The sequence below is a fragment of the Silene latifolia genome, chromosome 6 (assembly GCF_048544455.1).
Source record: "Silene latifolia isolate original U9 population chromosome 6, ASM4854445v1, whole genome shotgun sequence".
In the NCBI taxonomy this organism is placed as follows: domain Eukaryota; kingdom Viridiplantae; phylum Streptophyta; class Magnoliopsida; order Caryophyllales; family Caryophyllaceae; genus Silene; species Silene latifolia.
In genome coordinates this window covers 96,565,012-96,579,185 of record NC_133531.1, presented here as the reverse complement: position 1 = coordinate 96,579,185, position 14,174 = coordinate 96,565,012, and the positions used below count along the sequence as shown (strand labels likewise).

Sequence of the window (14,174 nt, the reverse complement as noted above, 5' to 3'; positions counted from 1 at the left end):
TGAAAAGAAGATCGAGGTTATAAATCATCGATCCAAAATAGGTTGATCATCATCTTTTACCAACGATTTAAGTTGACACTAGTATGTTCACTTAATAAGGTAAATAGAGAAATCTTTGAAGAATTTCAAAGAGTTCAAGGAATCATGATTTAGTCGTGATGGGATTATCAAAGTGAAGACTTTGATATAAGCCAAAGGAAATGTGATATAGTATCACAAGTTAATCTCTCTTAGCACGTATTATGGAATAATGTATGGTTGGATAAGAAATCAAACCCCATTCGATATGGTTTGAACTTCAATCAAGTTACTTTGAGTTACTTGATCCTTTTGGGGATATTATCATTTTTGTCTAAATTATTTTTCCACTAAATCGAATCATATGAGATATGAAATGGTAAGGGTACCATGTTTGTAAGTTTTCACAAAAAACAAATGCTCATTTTTCCCTTTCAATTATCACGAGTACGACGGGTTTGCGGCTCATGAAGCTGTCTTTCTAAAATACAAGTTTATTTCTAGAAGACAGAGTGGGAGAAAATTATTCAAGAGCCACAAAGAATGTTATGTCGCAAGAAACTGGTCTTTCTTGGCTACATGAGACGTTTTGTGTAAGACATTGTTTCTTTAAAACCTAGGAGGTTAAATTCGTCACTTGTTAAAAATGATGAATTCATGCTACTTTTAAGAAAGTAAAGAGCTTATAACTTACAAAAGAAATTGTTTGATTCAAGTTGATTACTTCTGGAAAGTAATCAACAAATGACTTATATAAGAGTGTTTAAGTCGCAACTCAATATAAGGCTTAGAACCATGAAAATCCAATATAAAAGGCTTGATTAGTTGCAAAGGGTTTTGCACTAATAAAGAGAAATTTCAAGGTTTGATTGGTTGCAAAGGGTTTTGCACCAGTTGAAATGCTTAAGTCTATTTGGATCTTCTTAGGGATTGTGTTTCATTATTATGAAATACACAGCAAGTGAATCTAAAACCCACTTCTTCAATAGAAGGAATGTATTCAATACATGTCATGAGTTTTATAGATTCTTGCAATCCTAAGATAATGTGAAACTTAAGAGAGAATCTTAAGTAGGACATCAATGAGTTGGAATCAACATTTTGATCATGTGATAAAACATTTCTCAATAAGTCGAGAAGTTGTGTTTATACATGGAGTTTAGTGGGAGTTACGGAATTTTTAATTAGTCCGATATGTGGATGACATATTGATCATTGAGAATGATTTAAGACTTTTGGAGTATTATAATACATCTTGAATATCCGGATTTATGAAGATAAATCCACATGATATTAGCGTCAGTAAGAAGTCTTATGTTGATAAGATTCATGACTAGTTCAATTAAATTGAACATATTTGATTGATTTCATTTGCTTCCGCTGGCGAATTAATTAAAAAGAAATGATGTATAACACTTCATATGCTTTGAGTATGATGAATTGTTTTCAAAAATCGAATTTAAGTAATCTTTACCAAGTAAGCTATAAAGATTACCCTTAAGTGCTTGCAGAAGCATTAAGGAAGTAAAGCAAAGTGTTTATGATGCAATTTTGTGTAAGGGTGTTACACAAGTGACAATTGACAATTGATATTGCATATGGTTTCCGACAAAACCATAATCAAAACACATTAGGATGGTTAAGATACCATTGTGGCAATGTTAATTAAGAAGTAGATTTTCTAGAATCGTTCTAGGCAATAAAGAACAATGAGAGATATTTATAACGGAAATTGAGTACACTTGCGATCATGAGATGTGCAAGAAGGATGAGTCCCGCACACTGTGAAAACAGTGGGAGCTATTCTTAGGCTAGAGGGCCTATGTCTTGATTGGATCTCGACACGTACTCAGAAAGTTTTGTAATGCAAATGTATACATTACAAAGGAAAACGAGTATGTAGTGAGGTTGAGTAAGGTACAAGAAATTAATAAAACCTACTAACCAAAGCCTTCTCAAAGGCTAAACATGATGAGTCATGTCATTTCAATTGAATTGAAATGAACAACTACGTACAAGATCAAATTAGATTATAGAACATGAAATAGTAATCAGGCATTGACTATTCATATGTGATAATCGCATTTGTCGTTCGAGTTTTACTTTAAAACTCTTTTATTATACTTTGTTACATCCAAACGGGTTGTAGAGACAATTGAACCCCATTAAAGTGAACACGGATTAGCATTGTATTCGCCCATAGTCACTTATATGAGGTGACGTCTCGAAGTGACTAGAGTGTGATGCGATTGATGGCAAGTTCAAGTACCATACAGTCATGTGAGATGACTAGTCGATCACATAGGCAGACTGTTAGGAACACTTTGTCGGGCAGTGACCGCTTATAGAGTTCTGGCAAATTCATAAAGCATGGTCGTGGCGAGAGCTACTATAGTATTCTAATGAGTCGATTCTTTGACTAAAGACTGTTCACCTAAGATGGCACAGTTTCAGATTAACTTTAATTTGTGTTACTACGACCTTCGTAAATGGGGTCAAATGGGCATATTTTGGGTTATGATGGCTGTGGCTAGTCGAAGGGAATAAGTGCGATAGGAATTGTCCACCCCTTGTCGGGGTTAAAACAATATCTCGGGCCGCCGAGGAGTAATGAATCGGAAATGCGTGGCCACGCTCGGAAGGTATCCATGGTGGATAAATTCGGTCAATCGATTATTCTCCGGATCGAGGAAACCACTCTCGATATGATCACTTGCAAGTACGACCGAAAGACACCTTGCATTGAGTGGGAGATAGTAATAGGACAAGAGAATTGGTGACGCACACTTGTCGAGGACAAGTGGGAGATTGTTGGGAAATGTGTCCTCAACAATAATGCGATCACATGATTTAAATATCATTATTAAATCTCATTTCAAGAATACTTAATGGATGATACATAATATATATAGTCAACTGGTCCACACATATCGGTAATGATTGGTTGACTAGAGTTTGACATTACTGTCGTGCGACGGTGGTGATCAGTTGATCCCTTGAGGTCACACCTAAAGGACGATTCCCTTAATTGAAAAGGTTAATTAATTGTATACCGATACATATTAATTAATTCCTTAAAATTGAACAATTCTATTTGTGAGAGAGAATATTGATATCTTATTGTAATGGGATTAAATAAGATTTATTTTAGTAAATAAAATGCTTTATTACTAAAATTGTTTATTGTTTGAGAAACAATAAAGATAAGAATGAATGGTTGATTATAATTACAAGACATTGTGAATTATAATTATATGACCCATTTTATTTACGTGATCAAGTATCACTAGTCAATTTGTTAAATGTAATTTAATTAATTTATAAAATGATATTTATGTGATAAATATGCATTTAATTAATTAGTAACATGTATCATACTACATGTGATATTTTGTGTGACAATTGACAAATTGACAAAATAAAAATGGTAGTCCATTTTAAGACATGGACCGAAATGAAGGATGTCATGGTGGTGTATGGTTGATTATTTTATGAGATAATGCAAGTGTAATCATTCCTACACACACTAGCCTTACACACCTAATATGTTGGTAAGAGTAAAAGGAAAAGGAGATTCCATTTTCTTGGATGCTTCCCCTTGTTCCAACCGTGCTCCCCTTCTCTCTTTATGAGATTTTTGTTCTCATTTTTGTATTACAACTAATACACACTACCATTCAATCTACATGCAAAAAGTTCATGTTTTTCTCTCTTCTCTCTCTTTAAATCTTCATCAAAAAGATGAGATTTTAATCCAAATTGTTCATGTAAGATTACTAAAATTATCAAAGTGATATATGAGTATTAGTAATCAAATTTAAGGTAAACTACAATATAAACATCTAGTACATGTTCATTTGTGGGTTTAAGGGATTGTCTTGGGTGCAACTAATTGGAGGGCTTCTAATTTGAAGTCAAGTATGTTCATCCATTAATGGAAAGCTCAAGAACTAACAAGAAGGAGATCTTGTTGGTGCCCAATATGACCGAAATTCATATGGTGAGAAAATGTTTTCTTATCTTCTTTTATTAAAGTTTGCATGCATAAAATCCATCTTTAATTTTATGACAAATTAAAATAAAACATATATGAGTATGTTGAGTATGTAGATCTACTTTTCCTTCACATGACTCTTTGGTTAAAGCGACAATATGAACGTGTTCAAGTGACTTTTTCTTAGACAGGAGTTGTTTCATGAACTTAGTGTATGCAGGCACTTGATTGACCAACTCAAGGAAGGGTACTTGTACATTCAAACTACGGATAACCTTTTCAAATTTATTGAAAGATACCTGTTCTTTTGTTGGCACTAGTCTCTCCGGATATGGGGCTATAAGAAGTACCTTAGCCCTCTCCTCTAAATCGTGCGTGCCGGTATCCGTGGACTTAGGCTGAAAGTCCGTCACCTTCTCCTTGTTGAAACTTGACCCCTCTTCAGACCGTCTCAAATGTGAGCCATTAACCGTCGTCGGATCAAACTTCGGGGTCGGTATTGACCCATCAGCACTCGGGTCTTGTCCTAATGTCTTCGGGACTGTCGAACCCCGGAACAAATGGTCTCTCAAATTGTCGGGCATTGAAGGACGAAATTCCTCGACATCAGCAGTGACCTCAGTCGATCGACCACCTTGCTCAGTCGATCGACTAAGGTGAACTGTTCTTAAGCTCTCAGTAACCGTGTATCGATCGGCCGATCGGGTGTATCGGTCGATCCGATATACCTGGTAAACGCCTGTTTCTTTGATTTATTCGTTGAAGCTTTCTTTTGACTTGTTTCCGGGTCATCTTTTTCAACAGCGTCTTCGACCATGGCAGGACCATCAAGGGTGGACCCACTCCTCAAAGTGATGGAATTTAAGGTCTCCTTTTGGTCAGTTTGGGTCGGTAAGTGTCCCGGAGCTCGAGTGTTACTTTTGCTAGCCAATTGAGCAATTTGGCTCTCTAGTAGCTTCATCCCGGCCTCTCTTGCTTGGGACTCCTTTAGCAACAAGTTCTTGAGCTCGGAAAATTCAGAATTCTGCGATTGTTGTTGCTGCGGCACATAGGGAGGTTTCTGATATTGTTGTTGCTTTTGATGAGGAGGTACATAGGGTTGCTGCTGCGGCGGAGGTTGAGTTGGATTAAGGACATTTTGGCTCCTCCAACTCAAGTTTGGGTGGGCATTCGGCTCATAGTAGGTGTTTGTCTGCCTATAGTGTTGAAAGGCAGCACAAGACTCAAAGGGACTAGGACAATTCTTCGAAACGTGTCCCTCAGCTCAACACCTTTCGCAGACAAAAGGACCGTCTGACACAGCATTTACTTGGTACATCCCACCTTTAGAAACTCCTCCTAGTTCATACTTGTCAAATCTCGCAGTAAGAGCTTCAAGCGCAGCAACAGAGGAAGATTCAGCAGCTCTCCTCTGGTTCCCTCTGGAATTACCATACTCAGCCTTGTGGGTGGCTAGATCGTCAATGATCTTCCACCCCTTGGTTGCCCCCAAGTTCTCAGCAAACCGGCCATTGGCTGCAGCATCCAAAATGACCCTCTGATCGTCGTACAACCCATTATAAAAATGATTGCACAAGCTCCATTTTTCGAACCCATGGTGCGGTATGGTTCGCACCAGCTTCTTAAATCGGACCCATGCCTCGTGGAATTTCTCATCTGGCCCTTGTTTGAAACTTGTGATTTGGGCTCTAATAGCAATCGTCTTTGAAGCAGAAAAGTACTTCTTGTAGAATGCCAATGCCAAGGAATTCCAATCAGTAATCCCATGAACGGCTCGGTCCAGATCTCTATACCACTCCCTTGCAGCATCACGAAGGGAAAAGATAAACATGGTCTCCTTGATCTGGTCTTGGGTCACACCGGCTGGAGGGGGTATGGAACAGCAGTAGTCAATAAAGGTCTCCATATGCTTAGCTGCATCTTCATTTGCAGCTCCCCCGAACTGGTTTCTCTCAACCATGTTAATGTATGAAGGCTTTGGTTCGAACTTCCTGGCATCTCCGGCAATTCGAACCCCTTATATAAGTTTTCATTTGTCGGCTCAGAATGACTAGCTATACTCGCTTCCTCGGCCACGATCGGAATTTACGGAGAAGTGACTGTCTCGGTGAAGAAGTGGAAACGGGTGAAGAATGTGGGTCTTCTTGAACAGGTCGTTCTCGTAATAGCTTGACAGAGTACTCAGCTCTTCCTCCGTCGGTAATACCCTTTGTGTTCGTCTCAACTCGCGCAAAGATTTCTCTATCTCGGGATCAAATGGTACTAGTTCACCACCCCGTGACTCGCGCATAAGAAGAAGAAACTACAAAAAGAATATAAGAAAAGTTTAAGGAACAAGTGTCCCTTAAACTAAGAAAGACTAAAAATAAAACAACTAAAATTAGAACTATTGCCTCCCCGGCAACGGCGCCAAAATTTGACACCCGTCGTGAGGTGTCAAAAATAAGATTTATAATTTCCAACTACAACTATAGCTAGTGGCAGTCGGGTCGAACCACAGAGAGGCAGATGTAAATTCTAATTGTCTAAATTCAGTCTAAGGTAACAAGTATGGGGGTTGAGTTGATTTGGTCTAAAGCTAAGAGTAAAAACAGTAAACTAAAAAGACGGATTAAACAGATAAAGAAGAGGTACTAGGATGATCGGTTCATTAAAGCTTCGGCGGCAGCATACTAAATAGGTCTAAATCGAACACAAGTGAGGCGGGAAACAAGAGGTCCTCTCGGTCCACTCTTAACAGATAGCATCTTTCGATCTCGCTATAGGTCCCTAATATCACTAATACTGACTCTCGTCCTGAAAAGTGACTAACGGTCTAAACTATACCTATCTTTCGACCTCAGCACAGTTTAGTCATTTTAATTGGTGGTCAAATAACTTACCCTATCTTTCGATCTAATGGGCCAGTTATAAATTAAGCATCTAACTGGTCGCATGCATTCGATTCGTTAAATACAACATTAAAATCAATTAAAACGAAAGGTAACCTCACGAGGTCAGTCGATCGACCAGGAATGTCAGTCTATCGACTGACCCGCGAATCAGGCCGTGTTCAATACTTTGCCGCCTACGCTAAAATTCGCCTACATCCTAGCACAAATAATCTAGCTACTCATGTAAGGGTAAAAACAATAATAACGATGATGAAACTAACTAATGAATTCATGCTTGAAACGATAAAGTAAACAATTAACATAAACGATAAAATTGGTTGCGGGAATCTAACTATCAATTATACACTAATGATGAAATAAAGCAATAAACTGAAATTAGGGCAGATGAATACCGAATTTGCAGAGGAAAGATTAGTAAGAACCAAAGATCCAATGCCCAACAATAATCCCAAACCCTAATTAATTATAAAGAACTGTATGTAAAACTTCAAGTAAAACTGCTGCATAAAGCTTGATAATAAACTGAGTGAATTAGGTTACGTTATAAAGAGAGTATACGTAACATAATTCCTAAACCTAGTAACTAGTGGGCTTGATAAATCTCGATCTTTTAATTCTCGTCTGGAATAGCGTCTTGGTCGATCGACTGCTTAGCAGTGTACAGTAGCTTCTGTACCCCGATGGTTGGTCGATCGACTGATGGAGGTGGTCGATCGACTGATTAAGCTGCTACTAGACTTCTATAAACTCGTGGACTTGTCTTTTGGGCCTTGAATTGCGCACCAAGCTCGTTCCTCGGGTGAATACTTCACGTCATATGCAATGCAGGATACTCGGGGACGGATTTAGCTCGATTTCCGCTGGATTCTTCACATTTCTGCAATAATGTACAAAATACGGAAGTAGACGGAAATAGGGAGAAATGCAGCATAAACTACATGAATGAGCTCTGAAATGCATGTAAAATGGGATGTAAAACATCATATAAAAGACACGCATCAGGAGGACTAGTTACCCATTTGGCTAGGCATTTTAATCGGGATTTCAACAAAAACAACACTTATGTGCCGGTTAAAGGAGGCCATCTTGTTGATATGGACACCATGATTCACAAGTTCAAGTGGGTCAAGCACGACACTCTTGACGATAAATATGGGTGGTTAACAAATGAAGCTAGAACCTTCACCTTGCCTTCCAAAATTTGTCGATTGAATGTTCACCGACCGAAATACCTTCTCCCACTCTCCGAAGAGACCGAGTATATCATTCAACAACAAAGGGGCGAAATTGTCGAGCCCTCCTCCTCCATTATCACCCCACCTTACCCATTTGAATACCAAGAGTTCAAACCCAAGGATGTCGAACTGGGAAATGACTACTTGACACTACTCATGAGGGAAATGCACAAGCAAGCTTACAATGATAGAGTGGATGCTTACAAGGCCCAATATCCGCCCCTCCTACATCTAGCTAGGCAAGGACTTCTTGATCCGTCTTGTCCTTTGCCTAGATTCTTTCCTAGCATTCCTAGTGGTGGTAGACCGGGTGGATAGGAGATGGTTGTTGGAGAGGGTGGTGACCAAGAAGAGGTTCAAGAAGAAGAGTTTCAAGAAGAAGAAGCTCAAGAAGAGGAAGAGGAAAGTGAGGAAGAACAAGCAAGTGAAAGTGAGAGTGGACATGATTCCACATCTATGGAGGTTGATGATGCCTCAAGAGATGATGATGATGATGATGATGATGATGATACAATGGGTGAGGATTAGCAAACTTTGGAGGCTCCTACATTCTTACACCTCCCTTATGGTTTGTATACTTCTCTTGTTTTTTTATTTTATCTTCATCATTTATTTTGTGGAGTCCTAGCAACATTAGAGAACTAACACCTTGGCTTCATTAAGGTGTTCTTTATCTTTGTTCCCAACTTGTAAAATCAAAAATGACAATCTTTAGTTTCATGCATTGCATTCCATGTGCATAAACTCCCCCGAAATTCATGACGTTAGAAATAATGTCTATTTTGGTTTGGGGAAGTCCATGCATATGCATTGGGAGCTAATTTAAATTATGCTCTCCGCCATAACAAAAACACATGCATCATGTAGTGTAGCTTAGTATAATTTGCATTTAGTTTAGAAATCATGCATACTCATTACATAATTTCCTATCGTATTGGTCATTGAGGACAATGCCCATACTAGTGTGGGGATGGGAAATTCTAACTTGACTTTTATTCAAAATCCGAAAAAATCAAAAATGAGAAAACTTCAAAAAAATTTGAAAAATTGAAAAAATCAAAAATATGTTCATTCCTTTTTAGTATAGATTTGTATATATTGTTTTGTATATATTGTGTTTGTTCATCCTTGTTCACATTGATTGACTACGCCACATCCGAGACATGAGGATATTGAAGACCGCATGGTATGATCTTTCCAATCTCCTTTTTCCTCTTTATGTTAATGACTATGTGGATTTATTTTGATTGATGCGGTAAAAACAATGTGAATTTAGGATTGCATTTAGATTATTTGGCATATTAGTTGGTAGAAGCATATGCATTAGGATGTATATATGTTAGTTGCATCATGGCATATAGTTGCATTTAGGAAAATTTTTTGTGAAACCATCTATTTGGAAAGCTTGACAACTGTATATAGGCCCTAGTAGATGCTTTTTCTTCTTAAGACTTTGCTTGTTAGAATGCTTATAAAACACCCTAGGATGTGTCATGCTAGTATCCTTTGACCCATGGATTAAGGCCTAATCAAGAGTACCTTGTGGTGTGATAACTCCTTGGCTACCGTTTATTCCAAGGTGACCCTTGAAACCATGCAACCATCATTCATCCATGTTCTAGCATACATCTTGTCATCAAAGGGAATGGGCACAAAAAGTATTCAAATTTTGAGTTCAAGAAATGAAATAAAAAGTCAAAAAGTTTGCAAATTGCATCAAAAGAAAAGAGGAGTAACAAAAATAAAAAATCTTATGCTTCAAATATAAGGCACCCTCATTACTAATTGAGGTGACTTTGAAAATGTTCAAAAGAAAATGCAAAAAGTTGAAAAGTTGTCAAGTATTGAAAAGCCAAACATCAAAAGAAATGGCAAAAAGAAAGTGTTTTCAAATGTCAAATGCCACAAGAAATTGGGGGGGGGAGGACAACAACAAAAATCAAACTCCCAAATGAAACTCAATTACTATTAATCCCTTTATCCATCGTATCCATTTTTGTGCATGGTAGAGAGGGGACGACCCTTCTTCTTGTCAAGGCAAGAAGGGGAATTCCGCGATCCTCCAGTGTTTCTAACACCATAGGGAGTCTATTCTTGACAAAAGCATTTAACGATTGAGGACAAAGGTACCCTAGCTTGACACAACTTGGAGGTGATTTATTGGTATCCTTCTAGGCTTAGTAGTTTGAAGAAATTGTATTTATGAAGGAGTGTGTACCCTTGAATTGCTTCCCCTTTAGATAATTTCTGCCACTTAGATGGAGAAAGTGGCTATTCTTTTGTAGATAGATCCATTACTTGATTTTGTATGCTTTAATGATTAGATGTGTCGCCATTTTGGCAAGACCCACCTTGCCTTGCAAGAAGGCATCCTACCTCATGGTTGTCTTGTTGTGAGTTGAAGGGGCGGAGTGAGACCTGCTAATTGTCTCATGTCGGCTATATTAGTAGGATAGTTTAAATAAGGGTCCTAGCTTTGTCACCTCTTTACTCGAGACGAGAAAAGGTTCGGTTTGGGGATATTTGATGTGACCATTATTTGAGCATATTTAGTCCCCGAATTTGCCTCGTTCCTATGCTTTTTAGTGCATATTTGGGTCATTTACTATCTTTAGTCCTTTGTTTTGCATATTCTTTGAGGTTTTGTTTCCTTGGTAGGAGAGGAGTGCAAACCTTGCATTTTCATGGCAAAATAGAGCTAAATTGATCGAATCTAATGACCAAGCATCAAAGAGAAGACAAGACTAGAAGGCATTTGTACATATTATAGTAGATGGGCAATGATGAAAAAGATCCTTGCATCCCAGACAAAATCCAGGAGGATTGTTGGAAGAAGAAAAGAAGAAAAGGAAGCTGAGTCCCATGACGCTCGTCCAAACCATCGGGACGCTCGTCCAGCAGCTTTCCAGGACGCTCGTCCAAGCCACTTAGCCGCTCGTCCAGCAGCTCCCCAATCCGCCCGTCCCGACCCTTGGATGCTCGGATTGTACTCCAGAGGGGCACGTCCTCTTCTCTCTTCATTTGAGATGCGCATATTTTTGGAAGACTGGCTAAAAGGAGACCCGCATATTTTCTTGAGAGGAGCGATTCCTCAAGGACTTAATCGTCATTTAAGCCCTTAGTAACCCTAATTTGTGCACCTAATCCACACTATAAATACCCCATTAGTCTAATTAGATTATCATGTTCTTCTTATCAATCTTTAGTGTAGTTTTATTATTCTAATCTCTCTTTAATCTTGTAATCAACTTCTAATCAAATATTAATACAAATCTCATTTCCTTAATTTCTCTTTTGTTCATCTTTTATTTTGGGTAATTGAAGATTATTTGGGTTTATTGGGAGATTGACAACCTTCCATCAATCATCAAGTACTTCTTTTATTCTTTACATTATTATTTTGGAATCATCATTAGGTATAACTCTCTTAATCCCTTTTTAATTATTGTTAATCATCTTCATTTATTCATCATGTTTTGCTTTGTTAATATGATTGACAACCTTGTTAACATGTTAAACTTGATAATGAGTGAGTAGTTTCCTTAACTAGGGTTAATGGGTAATTAGGGGAAACCAACATGGGGGATGATTCATGCTTAAATTATTATGTTTTCATAATTTATTTGCTTGGTTGTTGTGATCTCAACTTATGCACATGTTATGTTTGATGAAATGCGAGCCTATGAATCCTTGTAGTTTTTACCCATCGCTTACCTTTTCAACGAGACTTGTAAGACTTAAACCAACTCGAGTATCATTAGACCATGCATATAGTTGAGTGGGGAGGATTAAGTCGACTTGTAGGTGTTGTACAATCTAATCGATTCGGCTCCGGGGCCCAAACCTTCCTAGGATTGTAAGATATAAACCAACTCGACCTATCACAACAATAATTGCTTGCTTATAATTTGAGAATATGTTTGTATGATCAATTCCCATGAATCCCCTATGACCCCATGACACCCTAGTGCTTTTAATCAATTGTTTACATCTCATTTTAATCATCTTGCTTGTTTACTTTAATTGTTATTTAGTTTAGTGATCTTCTTATCTCAACCCAAATTGTGACACCCCTAGACACCGCTACTTGCAATCGAAAATCCTACATCAATACCCGTCCATTGGGATCCGACTTTTACTTGCCTCTTTACTAATAGTAGAGTTGTTTGTGAAGTTATAAATATTGTTTTGGTCTAGGTGCTCCTAACGACAAGTAACCGAAAATTAAGCTCCAAGTGAGTCCGACCAAAAATGGCGCCGTTGACGGGGACGGTGTTAACTTGATTTAATTTTCTTAGATTGTTATTAGTTGTGTCTTTCTTTGCCTTGGGGAAGTAAAACTCCTCAAGGTTTGTTCTAATTGTTTTCAAGTTGTTTGATATTTTGCATGTCTAGAAGATCACAAGGTAACTTGTTACCCATTGATCACGAGATTGAAAGGACTTTGACAACCAATAGAAGGCTTTCTAGAAACACTTTGAGAGGAATTGGTGAGGTTGTATATATTCAACCAAATACTATTGAGTTCATCAACCCTTTTGAAAGAGAAGATGAAGAGAACCCAACACAAAATAAACCACCAAATCAATCACAAAATCAACCCACAATGCCTAAATTTTCATCACATTCCATACCAATCGAGGAGAACCTACCCAATGATACTCCCACACCACAACACTTAACCGTAAATTTCATTGCATTTATCCAATTAGTCGAAAGAAGCCAATTTGGGGGAATGCCTAGTGAAGACCCTCACTCTCACATGGAGAGTTTTTGTGACTATTGTGATGCAATTTCACAAACCGGTGTGACTCAAGACCAAATTCGATGGGTCTTATTTCCTTTTTCTCTAATTGGCACCGCAAAACAATGGTTGAAAAGTCTTGATAAGGCTACTCTTGGAATTGACTCTTGGAAGAAGTTGGCTCTAGCTTTCTACAAAAAATTCTACCCTCCGGAAAAGACTAACATGCTAAAAGCTCAAATTACGGGTTTTAAGCAAAGGGATGAAGAATCTTTGTATGAAGCTTGGGAGTGGTTCAAAGGAATTTGTCGCTCATGTCCTCATAATGGACTTAGCGAGTGGTTCTTGGTACACCAATTTTGGAATGGTCTTTATGAAGACTCAAGAAACATTCTCAACATGGGATCAAATGGTATGTTCACTGATGTTTGTAGATACCTCATTTCTGCACCTCCCGTAAACCACCCGGTGATGATTGGGCCGCATGGTTGGTACGCGGACGATTTGTGACAGTTCGTAAGTTTATCGTCAAGTGATCGCTCAAACATTTATGTCTACCTCTTAATTGTCATCTACGTGTCGATACGGTCGTTTTGGCAGTAATTAGAGTACATTTGGAGTCCGGGCCTAAAACCGTCTTCATTTTATGATAACCGTTAAAATGCCGAGTCAGAATGTTCTGGAATGTTCCGGATATTTCTATTCCATATTTTATAAATCTTTTAATCTTTGGTAAACAATTTCCCGTAATATTCACACAAAATATTAAGGAAAACAAAATTATTCCGTTATTCCATAAACTAAACACAGGAATCTTTCTTCCGCAGGGGGAAACCACTTGGGAAAGGACGCAGCAAGTGTTGCGCCTCTTACAAGAGACGCAGTGCCTGCTGCGCCTCTTCCCAAGTCCTTTTCTGCGTATTTTTTTGTATCTTTTCATATCTTTTCGAGATTCACTTCTAAAGTTTCTCTGAAAACCCTATTTCCTCCGTGTGATTAGTATAAATAGAGACCTTCGGTCTCACATATTTCTCACACGAGTGTCCGCCCTTCTCTTCTCCCTTTGCATTCTAGACCACGTTCTTACTTTTTGGCGCCTACGTGCTTGAACTTTCGACCACGTAAGCTCGGATCTTTCTGAGTACCAGCCTCGTTTTGCATGACCGACCAATTTGACCAACTCCACAATAATCAACTTAATCAATCTTAGTCGTTTTCCTCTTACGAGGGCACTTTCGTCTACATTCGAGTCGAGCATCACTAAACGTGTACTTAGTTCATCTCTTTTC

At 38.3% G+C, this 14,174-nt stretch overlaps 1 non-coding gene across 1 annotated transcript; it reads right to left on the bottom strand.

The window, feature by feature from the left end:
- Nucleotides 1-13,110: 13,110 nt before the first annotated feature.
- On the bottom strand, nt 13,111-13,217 carry LOC141589324 (small nucleolar RNA R71). The gene has a single exon (XR_012520268.1). It is a non-coding gene; the product is annotated as a small nucleolar RNA R71 (small nucleolar RNA).
- Between the last annotated feature and the right edge of the window lie 957 nt (nt 13,218-14,174).